Below are 15,372 nucleotides of genomic sequence, written 5' to 3' on the forward strand. Positions count from 1 at the left end.
AATCTCAAAAATTGTAGGTCAGTTTATTTCTTTCAAAGCATTAAGCTCTTGACTGTACCAGGAACCCAGTGATTGCAGGCACTGAGACTCTAAAATAATGGGATTTTTATCTAACAGTGCGAAAAATCCACTGAGTAAGATTATCCTGGGGAACAGTGGATGGCACTGTTGGTTTGCAGCTATGAATCTGCAAAACTGAAGCAGGACAGGGCAACCTTACAATAAAACCAAAGCAAACCCCCCCCAAACTAAGCCTCCAAAAAAAGCAAAAAATCACCCCACCCTCATAAAACACCAAAACCAAACTAAACTTTAAAGCAGTACCTTCTTAAAATGGATGGAGTACTTGTCAGACTGTGCCAGTGCTCAGAAACTCGTGGACAGATGAGGATACAACACAAGATCCATCTTTTTTAAAAACAAAAATATAACAAAATTGGATCATTTTGGTTGGTTATGTTGACGTTGTGGTTTGGCACAAGAGAAAAAGCCAAGCTGGCTGAGGTGGGAGCTAATTGGGTCACAGGCTGGACTTGGTCTTAAAGGTCTTTTCCAGCCTTGATGATTCTGTGATTCTGTAATGGTGTTGAATTAATACAGGAAAAGGACTGGGAGAGCAATCCGTCCCTCATTTGAGGCAGAATTGCTTGTATCGTACTACAGCAAGATCAGACCTATACAGAGGAGCACAGGACATGTGTTCAGTCATCTGTAAACTACTTCAGATGTTGTCTAGAAAACAGGTTGTAAATATCAAGTATGATTATTGAAGGGTGTGTGTGAAGGAGTGATGTGGGCTTGGAGTTTATGAAAAAATAGGCTGCAGACTCAGGTCAAATAAAAATGAGACCTATGAGATTCCTCTCATTGATTGTAGAGAGTTCTGCATCAAGAATTTCCATTTCTATCTTTGGTTCTTTGTTTTTGAAAAGATCAAATATATATGTTTTTTCCAATTTTATTTTAAAACACATGGTACCGGTGCCTTGGAGAAGTCAAGAACAGGCACGGTCAGTCTCCTTATGAATGTGCAGTACACAGTCCAAGCCATATGCACACAAAAATGTGATATTGAACAAAGAACTTGCTGTATTGTCTCAATGTCTTTATGCTTTGTTGTCAATCAGTGAAATTTAATATATTCCTATCACATAAATGTCATTTAAAGTGAGAGCAAATCTATTAAGGGGTAATATCACCAAAAGTTACATACAACTGTCATTATCATCAGTGCTGTATTTCTGATTAGGATAAGTTCTTGAAAGAGAGAAAACTTATTTGCCAAAGTTTTGTTCAATTTTAATATTATCAATTTAATGTTGCAACATTTCTATAATCCACCAAATAGTTAAGCCCTGGGGAATCATATAGATGTTTGGTATCTCAGAAACAATGCAATGCTGGAAGTCTTTTATCCTTCTTTAGAAAGAAAGTATGTGTTTGTAGTTTTCAATGGTGATGCTAAGAACCCATTTAAAATTGGTTGATTAATTGACCACAAAAATAAACCCATTGGCTGAATTGGGAAGAAGTACCCTTGTGAGTAGTACCAAATAATTGGATTCAGCCTTGTATAACACTACAGTGTTGCTTGTAGGGAATAAAGAACAGTAAATGAATTATTGAGTTAGCATTCAGAAATGCTTCTTATAATTTGTGTTTATAAGAGAACTAACATCAAATCAGGTTCAATATTGATTAATTTGAAATTAAATCCTTTCCTAATGTTGTCACAGAGAAAGAGCCAGTGGACTTAATGAGGCAAGCTGTTTCTTATCTAAATGAGCTGTTCCAGTGAAGTGTGTGTGTGTGTAGCAGTTTTCCACTTCAGCTCACCATCCACCTTATGACTAACAATACATAGAGAGCAAATGAATACAAAGATAAATGGCTTAACTCACTTTGAATTCTTAATTTTTTTTTTAAACAAAAGTACTGGATAAATCCCACAACATGACAGATGGTGAGTGTGCAGTCCTATTAAGACAGTGCATTATGTACAGGTGTAAGAGTTGCTGCTTTTCATCAGTTGCTCCATGTTGACTGGAGGTAGGAAAATGAAGATATGAAGAGTAACAGGGCTAGGCATTGTATATGACTTTGTTCTTTTCTCATGAAAACTTTTGGTCATGACTTGTTTCTTCCTTTAATTAGATCTAGATTGTTCCACAATAGCTGTGGAAAGACTGGCTTGGCTAGCAACAAGTAGTCATCATTGGACAAAATTTATTCTTCAAAAAGAAGTACTGGTGTATCATCTGTGTTTGAGATACCTTTTAGGATTGAACATGCTTGAAGAAGGAACTTGTCCTAAATTAACACTTTTTAATGCTGAAGTCGTATATAATACTGATTCCATTACTATTCAATCTGCATCCTCTCATCATAATGAAAGGCAGTTTTGATTTACCTAAATACATTCACAGTCTAGTAATACGTTGCATTTAGGACATGTTAGTGAAATTGTATCACACTTGGTGTTAATTTTCCTTGTCTGAATTCCCTATAACCTCTCACTAGCATTTATCAGCTCCAAAAGTATCTCACACAGCAGTCCATCCTAGATGCTTCTGGAGCATGTATTTAAGGAGCTGTGGGATGACAAGTGGTCATTTGATCATTTGTATGGATCCTTACTTCTTCTGTAAGACTAAGAGTTACTGATCTGTTTTAACTAGTAAAACCTTGTCTGTTTCAGACTGTGTGCAAGGGGAACAGACTTGTACACCAACATGATTCAGGATTAGGTGCTAGGAAACATTGTAACAGCCAAAGAAATCTTGAGCTGATGCTTGTTTTGCCACTTGGTTAACCGTAAGTGAATATCCACCTCAGGAAAAATATCTATTTGGAAGAGTGTTACATAGTAACTTCGGCTGCTAATATATTGCCTTGTGTTTTCTTTTACTACTACACAAATCCAAGGTTGTTTCTAACTCACAAGCTAAGGTCTCTTTTTATCAGAGTGACATGCCTTAGATTAGAATCCTTTGAGGTGATGAATGTGGTTACCAATTAAAAGACCATGGGAGAAAATGAAACACTTTAGTCATGGAGGAGGAGGAGAAAAGTGCAGTGGTACAACTCAAAGAAGGGAGCAAAAAAGATAATGATGAAATAGCTAGCTGCCAGTAGCTTCAAAACTGAAGAAGAATGCCAAGCCAATCCCTTTTTCTGCTCAAATTCGCAGAAAGGAAATTGAATGCAGCCCTCTGAAATGCTGAGGGAAATAGGCTGGAAAACATCAACATGAATATCAGCCAGAAGTAAAGTAGAAAAATGTGAGTTTCTGCCAAAAGATCAGGCTAGAGATATTTGGTTCAGATTGTAGATTCTGGTGTATCTTGTTTCTATATATGCTTTTTTTTTTTTTTTTTGCCACTAATTAACAAATATGCTACTGCTGCTGTTATCTAATTTGTTTAAAGCATTTTACCTCCAGGAGTAGCTGTGATGAAGACAGAAGAAAAAAAAAAAGACTGAGAAGTGGCAATATTGATTCCAAATTATTGAATATGTATAATTATATACTACATATATGTAATTGCATAGTATAATCAATATGGGTAGATGAAACGTTTCTATTACATGAGTGAAATCTTACTTCAAATAGGGAGTCTTTTTAAAATCCTTTCTGTTGCACCAGAGCCGTACTTGCTTAATATTCTGGGTATCACTTTCAGTTGAATCCACAAAGTCCTCACTTCAGAGTTCATATAGATAAGCAGGGCTTTCCAGGAGATGATAAAATGACAAGAGGATAAAATGGTCATGGAGGGGCTCCAGAGTCGAAACCATTGATTGCTTTCTGCATGGCTACGTTGACGTGTCTGTTTCATCCAAAGGCAACAGTGATGTCAGGGAAGGAAAAAACCACACCACAACAAGACAGCAATGATGTAAATAGCAAACCGTGAAAAGGATGCAGCCAGTAATTGTGCTCTACTGGCAGTATGAGCTAAATGTTACAATAGTTTTTCAAGTGTAATTTAAAATTTACGTATTAGCAGTCATTCTGCAGATTTCACCAAACTTATGCTGGGATAAAATTGTTACAAACAGACAGATGTTACAATTTGTTTGTTAAAACCATGTTTGGGAATTTTTGAGTTCTAGATTGTGGTTGGCTAGGACATAGGGCTCCATAGCTACAGGACCCTGAAGACTTATTATATAGTGTGATCTAGTGAACACTTAACTATAGTCTTAAACCAGATGAGTTGTGCTGAAGGCTACAGGACCTGCTGTGTTATTAAATCTTTGGGGTATGATATGAGATCTGTGTGAGCCAATAAAGAAACGTAAATACAGTTACCTTCCCCTGGGGTCACTGATGTGCACCTGTATTAGCCAACAAGCTGACAGGTCAGAGTAGGAGATCTCTTCCACAGGAGTGGCTGAAACTATTTTTGTTGAAGCAATGCCCTGAATCCTGGTTATGCACATTTGCTACATTCCTAAGCATCAGAGTGTCTTTTTTGCCTCCTCATTCTCTCTGCTTTCCTGTGTATATAGTTTACTTGACAAGCTAGAGAAGAAACTGCAAATAGAGTAAATTGGGACTTCAAACCCATGATCAGTACTACTACTTGGGAGCTCTGGTGTCCTTGAAGATGTCATCTCTAAAGAGCATATTGCTGCTTCTGGTTAATCCCTTACTTGTTTTGAAAAATTGGAAAATTTTATCCTTTCTAAAGTGCAAAAATGGAATATTTTAAATGCTTTGAAAACCAAGGGATGTTGTTCATGTCTTGATTAGGAACATTAGTGATGTTTTTAAGGACCAAATATGTTTCAAATGGACCCCAGCCAAAGGAGTGGTTTTTGTAGTAAAATGACTTCACGTTAAGATAAAACACATTATTTTATTTGGATGACAACAGTGGAAATGGTAGGAGAAATAGGGCATGGGGATGGGAAATAATTCATAAAGAAAGAAAACCTTTTAGAATTCCAGAAATAAAGTCAACATACAGGGTAAAAGAGATTTTAATAAGCTAACGACAAATGGTTGTCATTGAACATGAAGTTCTAGAGATCTTTAGCAACACTTGTACAAAATGTGAAGGTGTATTTTGATATATACAGCTAAACATCAGGAGATGGCAGTAGAGCTTATTGAACTGCAAAATAACAATATTGGGGAAAAAAACCCTGAAACTTAAAACAAGCCATTTTGTTTTTGTAAGCTTGCCAAAGCAGATAACAGTATTCTAATTTATTAGAACTTTACACAATCATAGGATGATAATTGTGAGTTTTATTACTATTTGCTATGCTTAATATATAACTTCTTATTTTTTATTTAAAAGCATTGAAGTGTCATGTAGGTTTATAGATAACATATTAATACAAGGATGTTGAAAGACTTTCGAGAACAAATGTCTGATTTTGTCCTTGGCCAAATTTATAATTTGTCTCTTGAAAGGTCAAAACATCAGTCTTACTCAGCATATCAGCTTTTAGAAGGTACTACATGAAATAGCAATCCCTGCCTCATAGACACAAAGTACTTCTTTATATACAGTAATTTAATTTTACTGAGTAAAACAGTAAAACATAGTGTGACTCAGAAATATATACTTGAACTCAACCTATAAAATAAGGAAAAGGAAAAGCTCTTTTTTTTTTTGTGCAGAGTTTTCACATATGATCATTACATTATAAGGTATCTTTTTTTTTTAATTCAGCATGTATCTGATAATTGAAATTTATTTGGGAGTTTAATCACAGTTTAAATGCTTTGATATGCCACAAAGGGGGGAAAAAATCTTTTATGAAGTTAAAAGAAGCGTATTTCAGAGGAAGTGGAGTTATCTTTTATTAGTGAAATATAATTCAACAATAAATGTTGAACAGTAGCATATAATATCTAGATAATGAATAAATGAGGCTGTGTGGATTTTTTGCATGATTGAGTATCAGTCCCTGCAAAACACACCTTGGTCTTACAGAGCAGGAGGAGAGGATACTGAGGAAGCTTTTCATGTGCACCAATCCAGGGCAGAGCCACCAGTAGAAGGTGATGTTCAAGGTGCTACACAGTCTAGTCAAGCCTGTCAGTGCTTGATCCAGAGACTGCATAGCAATCTAGACCAGGTATATGGATCCTTGAAAACTGAACTTTTTTTTTCCTAGAGTAGGACATGGAGGTGAGACCTCTTCTTTTGGAGGCAGGCTGCACTTGGGCTGATATCAATCCATCAGTAAGGCTCACACAGCTCTGGCAGATCTTGAAACTTGTGGGCTGAGCCTTTTGTGCTGTTGTGTTTCCCAGGATGGAGGCTGGTTGCTCTTCCAGTTGTGCTGATTCAGCTATTGAGAGACCATACTTGAAACTGTATCACGGCAAGTTCAAAGATTAAAAAGGTATATCAGAAAAAATAGCAGTTAAAATGCAACATATCACACAACTATTGGCAGGCTGCAGTGCAGGGGCTTCCTAAGCTGGAGGGAGTTGAATTCAGCCTATTATGCTAATGACCTTTGAATTTGTGAAATAACTTTAAAAATCCATCTTCATTGTTGGCTGTGGTAATCAATGCAATAATTTATTTACATAAGTGTGAAAAAAAAAAGATTTTCCTTTTGTTCTAAACCTGCTGCCTGAAAAATTCATTTGGTGTCAGTTAGTTCTTGTTTTATGAGTGGTAGAGACTAATCATTCCCTATTCATCCTTTCTCACTTGGCATTTTTCCTGAGCTGAGGAGTCTGACTCTATTTAAACTTTGCTTGTGTTGAAGCCTTTATGCATCTCTGATGATCCTTGTTGCTCTTCCCTTTTACCATGTTCTTCCTGAGATGGAAACAGAACTACATGTGCTGTTCAGGATGCAGGAACAACATGAATTTGTGTAGTGGAATAACAATATTGGTTTTGTCCTTTTCTGAATTGCTTTACTAAAGAATTCCTGACGTTCTCATTGTCTTGCTGATGTCTGAATGATGTGCTGATGTTTCAGAGAACTGCCCACGAGATACCCTTCCTGAGCAGTGTGAGCCAAGTGCTGTGTGGGTGTAGTATGGTTACTTTTTTCTCCATTTACAGCTTTTTGGGGTTGCCAACACTAAACTTAATCTGGTATTTCATCACCTGGTCTCTCCATATTATGAAATCCTCTTGCAATTCTTTGTAGTCTATTTTAGGTTTTACTACCCTGAATAATTTTGTATCATCTTTGGATATTATCATCTCTCTTTTCATCCTCTTTCCAAAGCACTTACATGTGTCTCAAATAACACAGGTTGCTCTACAAAGCTGTGAGTGTGACCTCCAGGTTACAAAACATCTTTTTCTCCTGGTATTCCTTTACAGCTCCTTTGTTTATCCCTTTCAGCTTTTTCTGGGGATAATGAAGTAGGAAAAAGGTTTTTAAAGTGATAGCTGTTGAAGTAGTTTGTTTACTCTCTCTTGTATTTCAGTTCACAGTATCGTAGTCTTTTGGCTACTTGTATTTCTTTTTTTTTTTTTTTTTTTTTGACAGTCTCAGTCATTTCCTCTTTTTGAAATGTAACTTATGAAGATTTTTCTAGTAAGTTTTTCTTTCATTTCAAGGATGTTGTATTTGAATACCATGAAAGCATACAGTATGAGAGTGGTTACATTGTGAGATGTGTTGTACAATGTTTGCGTCTAAATAAAAAACTCAGGATTTTCTGTCTAGTTGCTTCAAAAGAATCACTTTTCATGCCATTAATGTTGGAGGTTGTTTTCTGTGAGCTCACTTAAAATTCACATTCAGTGCATTAGTTGGTTGTATTTCATTTGCTCAATCCTTTTTTTTCTGTACGCAGATAATGAAAATTCATGGAAGTTCTGCAGTACTTATTACACTGACTTTATTTGGTTGTAGGCTTTGTTTCACAATAAGGCATTTCTCTGGCAAAACCAATTCTGTCATTCCTACCAAGTCAGTTCTGAAATATTAGGTCAACAAATGCTTGCACAACTGATTTCAACAACATAAAGTAGACTTCTATAAACATGGAAACCTCTTTGATCAAGGGCTGCTAGAAAGAGGGATGGGATCTATCAAAGTGGATGTGATCCATTAAGGAGTAGAATGAAATCTTTTCATGTCCCAGGTATCTATAAAACCACATCTTGCTGTGAGAAGCAAGATCTGAGCTTTCAGGAAAGGGAATTTCCTACCTACTTCAAAAAATGGCCTGCTTGGATTTGGGAGATGAGTGACTGCTTTCTAGAAACAGACTTTGACAGCAGCAAGGATTATTTTCTACAGAGTTCCACTAACAAGTTTAGTACTATGAGAGAATCCCTGGTAACGCAAGGCTTTCACCTTTGTTAAAAGTATGCAACATGTTATCAATCTGTCAATTGTTAAGATTTTTTTAATGCCTTTTTGAATAAACTGAGAATTAGATTCCTTAGAATGAACAGGTTTTGGTTCCTAATTGTAATATTAACAACAACAGCAACTGCTGCTTGATGCTGACAGTAAGGTCAAATATTGTTTTGTCTTGATCTTCTGTTGAAGGAACCATGGCAAATGTTACACAGAAGTCTGTTTTCCTGGAATGTTTTCAATTTTAGCCTAAGTTATGATTGTGACAAGATTTGGTGTGTTTAAACATTACATTGCTCAATAATCTTCTCAAGGCAATGACAGATAATGTTAGATAATCCTGCTAATTCTTAATTTTTTTTTTAAACAAAAGTACTGGATAAATCCCACAACATGACAGATGGTGAGTGTGCAGTCCTATTAAGACAGTGCATTATGTACAGGTGTAAGAGTTGCTGCTTTTCATCAGTTGCTCCATGTTGACTGGAGGTAGGAAAATGAAGATATGAAGAGTAACAGGGCTAGGCATTGTATATGACTTTGTTCTTTTCTCATGAAAACTTTTGGTCATGACTTGTTTCTTCCTTTAATTAGATCTAGATTGTTCCACAATAGCTGTGGAAAGACTGGCTTGGCTAGCAACAAGTAGTCATCATTGGACAAAATTTATTCTTCAAAAAGAAGTACTGGTGTATCATCTGTGTTTGAGATACCTTTTAGGATTGAACATGCTTGAAGAAGGAACTTGTCCTAAATTAACACTTTTTAATGCTGAAGTCATATATACTACTGATTCCATTACTATTCAATCTGCATCCTCTCATCATAATGAAAGGCAGTTTTGATTTACCTAAATACATTCACAGTCTAGTAATACGTTGCATTTAGGACATGTTAGTGAAATTGTATCACACTTGGTGTTAATTTTCCTTGTCTGAATTCCCTATAACCTCTCACTAGCATTTATCAGCTCCAAAAGTATCTCACACAGCAGTCCATCCTAGATGCTTCTGGAGCATGTATTTAAGGAGCTGTGGGATGACAAGTGGTCATTTGATCATTTGTATGGATCCTTACTTCTTCTGTAAGACTAAGAGTTACTGATCTGTTTTAACTAGTAAAACCTTGTCTGTTTCAGACTGTGTGCAAGGGGAACAGACTTGTACACCAACATGATTCAGGATTAGGTGCTAGGAAACATTGTAACAGCCAAAGAAATCTTGAGCTGATGCTTGTTTTGCCACTTGGTTAACCGTAAGTGAATATCCACCTCAGGAAAAATATCTATTTGGAAGAGTGTTACATAGTAACTTCGGCTGCTAATATATTGCCTTGTGTTTTCTTTTACTACTACACAAATCCAAGGTTGTTTCTAACTCACAAGCTAAGGTCTCTTTTTATCAGAGTGACATGCCTTAGATTAGAATCCTTTGAGGTGATGAATGTGGTTACCAATTAAAAGACCATGGGAGAAAATGAAACACTTTAGTCATGGAGGAGGAGGAGAAAAGTGCAGTGGTACAACTCAAAGAAGGGAGCAAAAAAGATAATGATGAAATAGCTAGCTGCCAGTAGCTTCAAAACTGAAGAAGAATGCCAAGCCAATCCCTTTTTCTGCTCAAATTCGCAGAAAGGAAATTGAATGCAGCCCTCTGAAATGCTGAGGGAAATAGGCTGGAAAACATCAACATGAATATCAGCCAGAAGTAAAGTAGAAAAATGTGAGTTTCTGCCAAAAGATCAGGCTAGAGATATTTGGTTCAGATTGTAGATTCTGGTGTATCTTGTTTCTATATATGCTTTTTTTTTTTTTTTTTGCCACTAATTAACAAATATGCTACTGCTGCTGTTATCTAATTTGTTTAAAGCATTTTACCTCCAGGAGTAGCTGTGATGAAGACAGAAGAAAAAAAAAAGACTGAGAAGTGGCAATATTGATTCCAAATTATTGAATATGTATAATTATATACTACATATATGTAATTGCATAGTATAATCAATATGGGTAGATGAAACGTTTCTATTACATGAGTGAAATCTTACTTCAAATAGGGAGTCTTTTTAAAATCCTTTCTGTTGCACCAGAGCCGTACTTGGTTAATATTCTGGGTATCACTTTCAGTTGAATCCACAAAGTCCTCACTTCAGAGTTCATATAGATAAGCAGGGCTTTCCAGGAGATGATACAAGAGGATAAAATGGTCATGGAGGGGCTCCAGAGTCGAAACCATTGATTGCTTTCTGCATGGCTACGTTGACGTGTCTGTTTCATCCAAAGGCAACAGTGATGTCAGGGAAGGAAAAAACCACACCACAACAAGACAGCAATGATGTAAATAGCAAACCGTGAAAAGGATGCAGCCAGTAATTGTGCTCTACTGGCAGTATGAGCTAAATGTTACAATAGTTTTTCAAGTGTAATTTAAAATTTACGTATTAGCAGTCATTCTGCAGATTTCACCAAACTTATGCTGGGATAAAATTGTTACAAACAGACAGATGTTACAATTTGTTTGTTAAAACCATGTTTGGGAATTTTTGAGTTCTAGATTGTGGTTGGCTAGGACATAGGGCTCCATAGCTACAGGACCCTGAAGACTTATTATATAGTGTGATCTAGTGAACACTTAACTATAGTCTTAAACCAGATGAGTTGTGCTGAAGGCTACAGGACCTGCTGTGTTATTAAATCTTTGGGGTATGATATGAGATCTGTGTGAGCCAATAAAGAAACGTAAATACAGTTACCTTCCCCTGGGGTCACTGATGTGCACCTGTATTAGCCAACAAGCTGACAGGTCAGAGTAGGAGATCTCTTCCACAGGAGTGGCTGAAACTATTTTTGTTGAAGCAATGCCCTGAATCCTGGTTATGCACATTTGCTACATTCCTAAGCATCAGAGTGTCTTTTTTGCCTCCTCATTCTCTCTGCTTTCCTGGGTATATAGGTTACTTGACAAGCTAGAGAAGAAACTGCAAATAGAGTAAATTGGGACTTCAAACCCATGATCAGTACTACTACTTGGGAGCTCTGGTGTCCTTGAAGATGTCATCTCTAAAGAGCATATTGCTGCTTCTGGTTAATCCCTTACTTGTTTTGAAAAATTGGAAAATTTTATCCTTTCTAAAGTGCAAAAATGGAATATTTTAAATGCTTTGAAAACCAAGGGATGTTGTTCATGTCTTGATTAGGAACATTAGTGATGTTTTTAAGGACCAAATATGTTTCAAATGGACCCCAGCCAAAGGAGTGGTTTTTGTAGTAAAATGACTTCACGTTAAGATAAAACACATTATTTTATTTGGATGACAACAGTGGAAATGGTAGGAGAAATAGGGCATGGGGATGGGAAATAATTCATAAAGAAAGAAAACCTTTTAGAATTCCAGAAATAAAGTCAACATACAGGGTAAAAGAGATTTTAATAAGCTAACGACAAATGGTTGTCATTGAACATGAAGTTCTAGAGATCTTTAGCAACACTTGTACAAAATGTGAAGGTGTATTTTGATATATACAGCTAAACATCAGGAGATGGCAGTAGAGCTTATTGAACTGCAAAATAACAATATTGGGGGAAAAAAACCCTGAAACTTAAAACAAGCCATTTTGTTTTTGTAAGCTTGCCAAAGCAGATAACAGTATTCTAATTTATTAGAACTTTACACAATCATAGGATGATAATTGTGAGTTTTATTACTATTTGCTATGCTTAATATATAACTTCTTATTTTTTATTTAAAAGCATTGAAGTGTCATGTAGGTTTATAGATAACATATTAATACAAGGATGTTGAAAGACTTTCGAGAACAAATGTCTGATTTTGTCCTTGGCCAAATTTATAATTTGTCTCTTGAAAGGTCAAAACATCAGTCTTACTCAGGATATCAGCTTTTAGAAGGTACTACATGAAATAGCAATCCCTGCCTCATAGACACAAAGTACTTCTTTATATACAGTAATTTAATTTTACTGAGTAAAACAGTAAAACATTGTGTGACTCAGAAATATATACTTGAACTCAACCTATAAAATAAGGAAAAGCTCTTTTTTTTTTTTGTGCAGAGTTTTCACATATGATCATTACATTATAAGGTATCTTTTTTTTTTAATTCAGCATGTATCTGATAATTGAAATTTATTTGGGAGTTTAATCACAGTTTAAATGCTTTGATATGCCACAAAGGGGGGAAAAAATCTTTTATGAAGTTAAAAGAAGCGTATTTCAGAGGAAGTGGAGTTATCTTTTATTAGTGAAATATAATTCAACAATAAATGTTGAACAGTAGCATATAATATCTAGATAATGAATAAATGAGGCTGTGTGGATTTTTTGCATGATTGAGTATCAGTCCCTGCAAAACACACCTTGGTCTTACAGAGCAGGAGGAGAGGATACTGAGGAAGCTTTTCATGTGCACCAATCCAGGGCAGAGCCACCAGTAGAAGGTGATGTTCAAGGTGCTACACAGTCTAGTCAAGCCTGTCAGTGCTTGATCCAGAGACTGCATAGCAATCTAGACCAGGTATATGGATCCTTGAAAACTGAACTTTTTTTTTCCTAGAGTAGGACATGGAGGTGAGACCTCTTCTTTTGGAGGCAGGCTGCACTTGGGCTGATATCAATCCATCAGTAAGGCTCACACAGCTCTGGCAGATCTTGAAACTTGTGGGCTGAGCCTTTTGTGCTGTTGTGTTTCCCAGGATGGAGGCTGGTTGCTCTTCCAGTTGTGCTGATTCAGCTATTGAGAGACCATACTTGAAACTGTATCACGGCAAGTTCAAAGATTAAAAAGGTATATCAGAAAAAATAGCAGTTAAAATGCAACATATCACACAACTATTGGCAGGCTGCAGTGCAGGGGCTTCCTAAGCTGGAGGGAGTTGAATTCAGCCTATTATGCTAATGACCTTTGAATTTGTGAAATAACTTTAAAAATCCATCTTCATTGTTGGCTGTGGTAATCAATGCAATAATTTATTTACATAAGTGTGAAAAAAAAAAGATTTTCCTTTTGTTCTAAACCTGCTGCCTGAAAAATTCATTTGGTGTCAGTTAGTTCTTGTTTTATGAGTGGTAGAGACTAATCATTCCCTATTCATCCTTTCTCACTTGGCATTTTTCCTGAGCTGAGGAGTCTGACTCTATTTAAACTTTGCTTGTGTTGAAGCCTTTATGCATCTCTGATGATCCTTGTTGCTCTTCCCTTTTACCATGTTCTTCCTGAGATGGAAACAGAACTACATGTGCTGTTCAGGATGCAGGAACAACATGAATTTGTGTAGTGGAATAACAATATTGGTTTTGTCCTTTTCTGAATTGCTTTACTAAAGAATTCCTGACGTTCTCATTGTCTTGCTGATGTCTGAATGATGTGCTGATGTTTCAGAGAACTGCCCACGAGATACCCTTCCTGAGCAGTGTGAGCCAAGTGCTGTGTGGGTGTAGTATGGTTACTTTTTTCTCCATTTACAGCTTTTTGGGGTTGCCAACACTAAACTTAATCTGGTATTTCATCACCTGGTCTCTCCATATTATGAAATCCTCTTGCAATTCTTTGTAGTCTATTTTAGGTTTTACTACCCTGAATAATTTTGTATCATCTTTGGATATTATCATCTCTCTTTTCATCCTCTTTCCAAAGCACTTACATGTGTCTCAAATAACACAGGTTGCTCTACAATGCTGTGAGTGTGACCTCCAGGTTACAAAACATCTTTTTCTCCTGGTATTCCTTTACAGCTCCTTTGTTTATCCCTTTCAGCTTTTTCTGGGGATAATGAAGTAGGAAAAAGGTTTTTAAAGTGATAGCTGTTGAAGTAGTTTGTTTACTCTCTCTTGTATTTCAGTTCACAGTATCGTAGTCTTTTGGCTACTTGTATTTCTTTTTTTTTTTTTTTTGTTTTGACAGTCTCAGTCATTTCCTCTTTTTGAAATGTAACTTATGAAGATTTTTCTAGTAAGTTTTTCTTTCATTTCAAGGATGTTGTATTTGAATACCATGAAAGCATACAGTATGAGAGTGGTTACATTGTGAGATGTGTTGTACAATGTTTGCGTCTAAATAAAAAACTCAGGATTTTCTGTCTAGTTGCTTCAAAAGAATCACTTTTCATGCCATTAATGTTGGAGGTTGTTTTCTGTGAGCTCACTTAAAATTCACATTCAGTGCATTAGTTGGTTGTATTTCATTTGCTCAATCCTTTTTTTTCTGTATGCAGATAATGAAAATTCATGGAAGTTCTGCAGTACTTATTACACTGACTTTATTTGGTTGTAGGCTTTGTTTCACAATAAGGCATTTCTCTGGCAAAACCAATTCTGTCATTCCTACCAAGTCAGTTCTGAAATATTAGGTCAACAAATGCTTGCACAACTGATTTCAACAACATAAAGTAGACTTCTATAAACATGGAAACCTCTTTGATCAAGGGCTGCTAGAAAGAGGGATGGGATCTATCAAAGTGGATGTGATCCATTAAGGAGTAGAATGAAATCTTTTCATGTCCCAGGTATCTATAAAACCACATCTTGCTGTGAGAAGCAAGATCTGAGCTTTCAGGAAAGGGAATTTCCTACCTACTTCAAAAAATGGCCTGCTTGGATTTGGGAGATGAGTGACTGCTTTCTAGAAACAGACTTTGACAGCAGCAAGGATTATTTTCTACAGAGTTCCACTAACAAGTTTAGTACTATGAGAGAATCCCTGGTAACGCAAGGCTTTCACCTTTGTTAAAAGTATGCAACATGTTATCAATCTGTCAATTGTTAAGATTTTTTTAATGCCTTTTTGAATAAACTGAGAATTAGATTCCTTAGAATGAACAGGTTTTGGTTCCTAATTGTAATATTAACAACAACAGCAACTGCTGCTTGATGCTGACAGTAAGGTCAAATATTGTTTTGTCTTGATCTTCTGTTGAAGGAACCATGGCAAATGTTACACAGAAGTCTGTTTTCCTGGAATGTTTTCAATTTTAGCCTAAGTTATGATTGTGACAAGATTTGGTGTGTTTAAACATTACATTGCTCAATAATCTTCTCAAGGCAATGACAGATAAT

This window comes from Chaetura pelagica, unplaced genomic scaffold (assembly GCF_000747805.2).
Source record: "Chaetura pelagica isolate M959 unplaced genomic scaffold, ChaPel_1.0 scaffold386, whole genome shotgun sequence".
NCBI classification, from domain to species: domain Eukaryota; kingdom Metazoa; phylum Chordata; class Aves; order Apodiformes; family Apodidae; genus Chaetura; species Chaetura pelagica.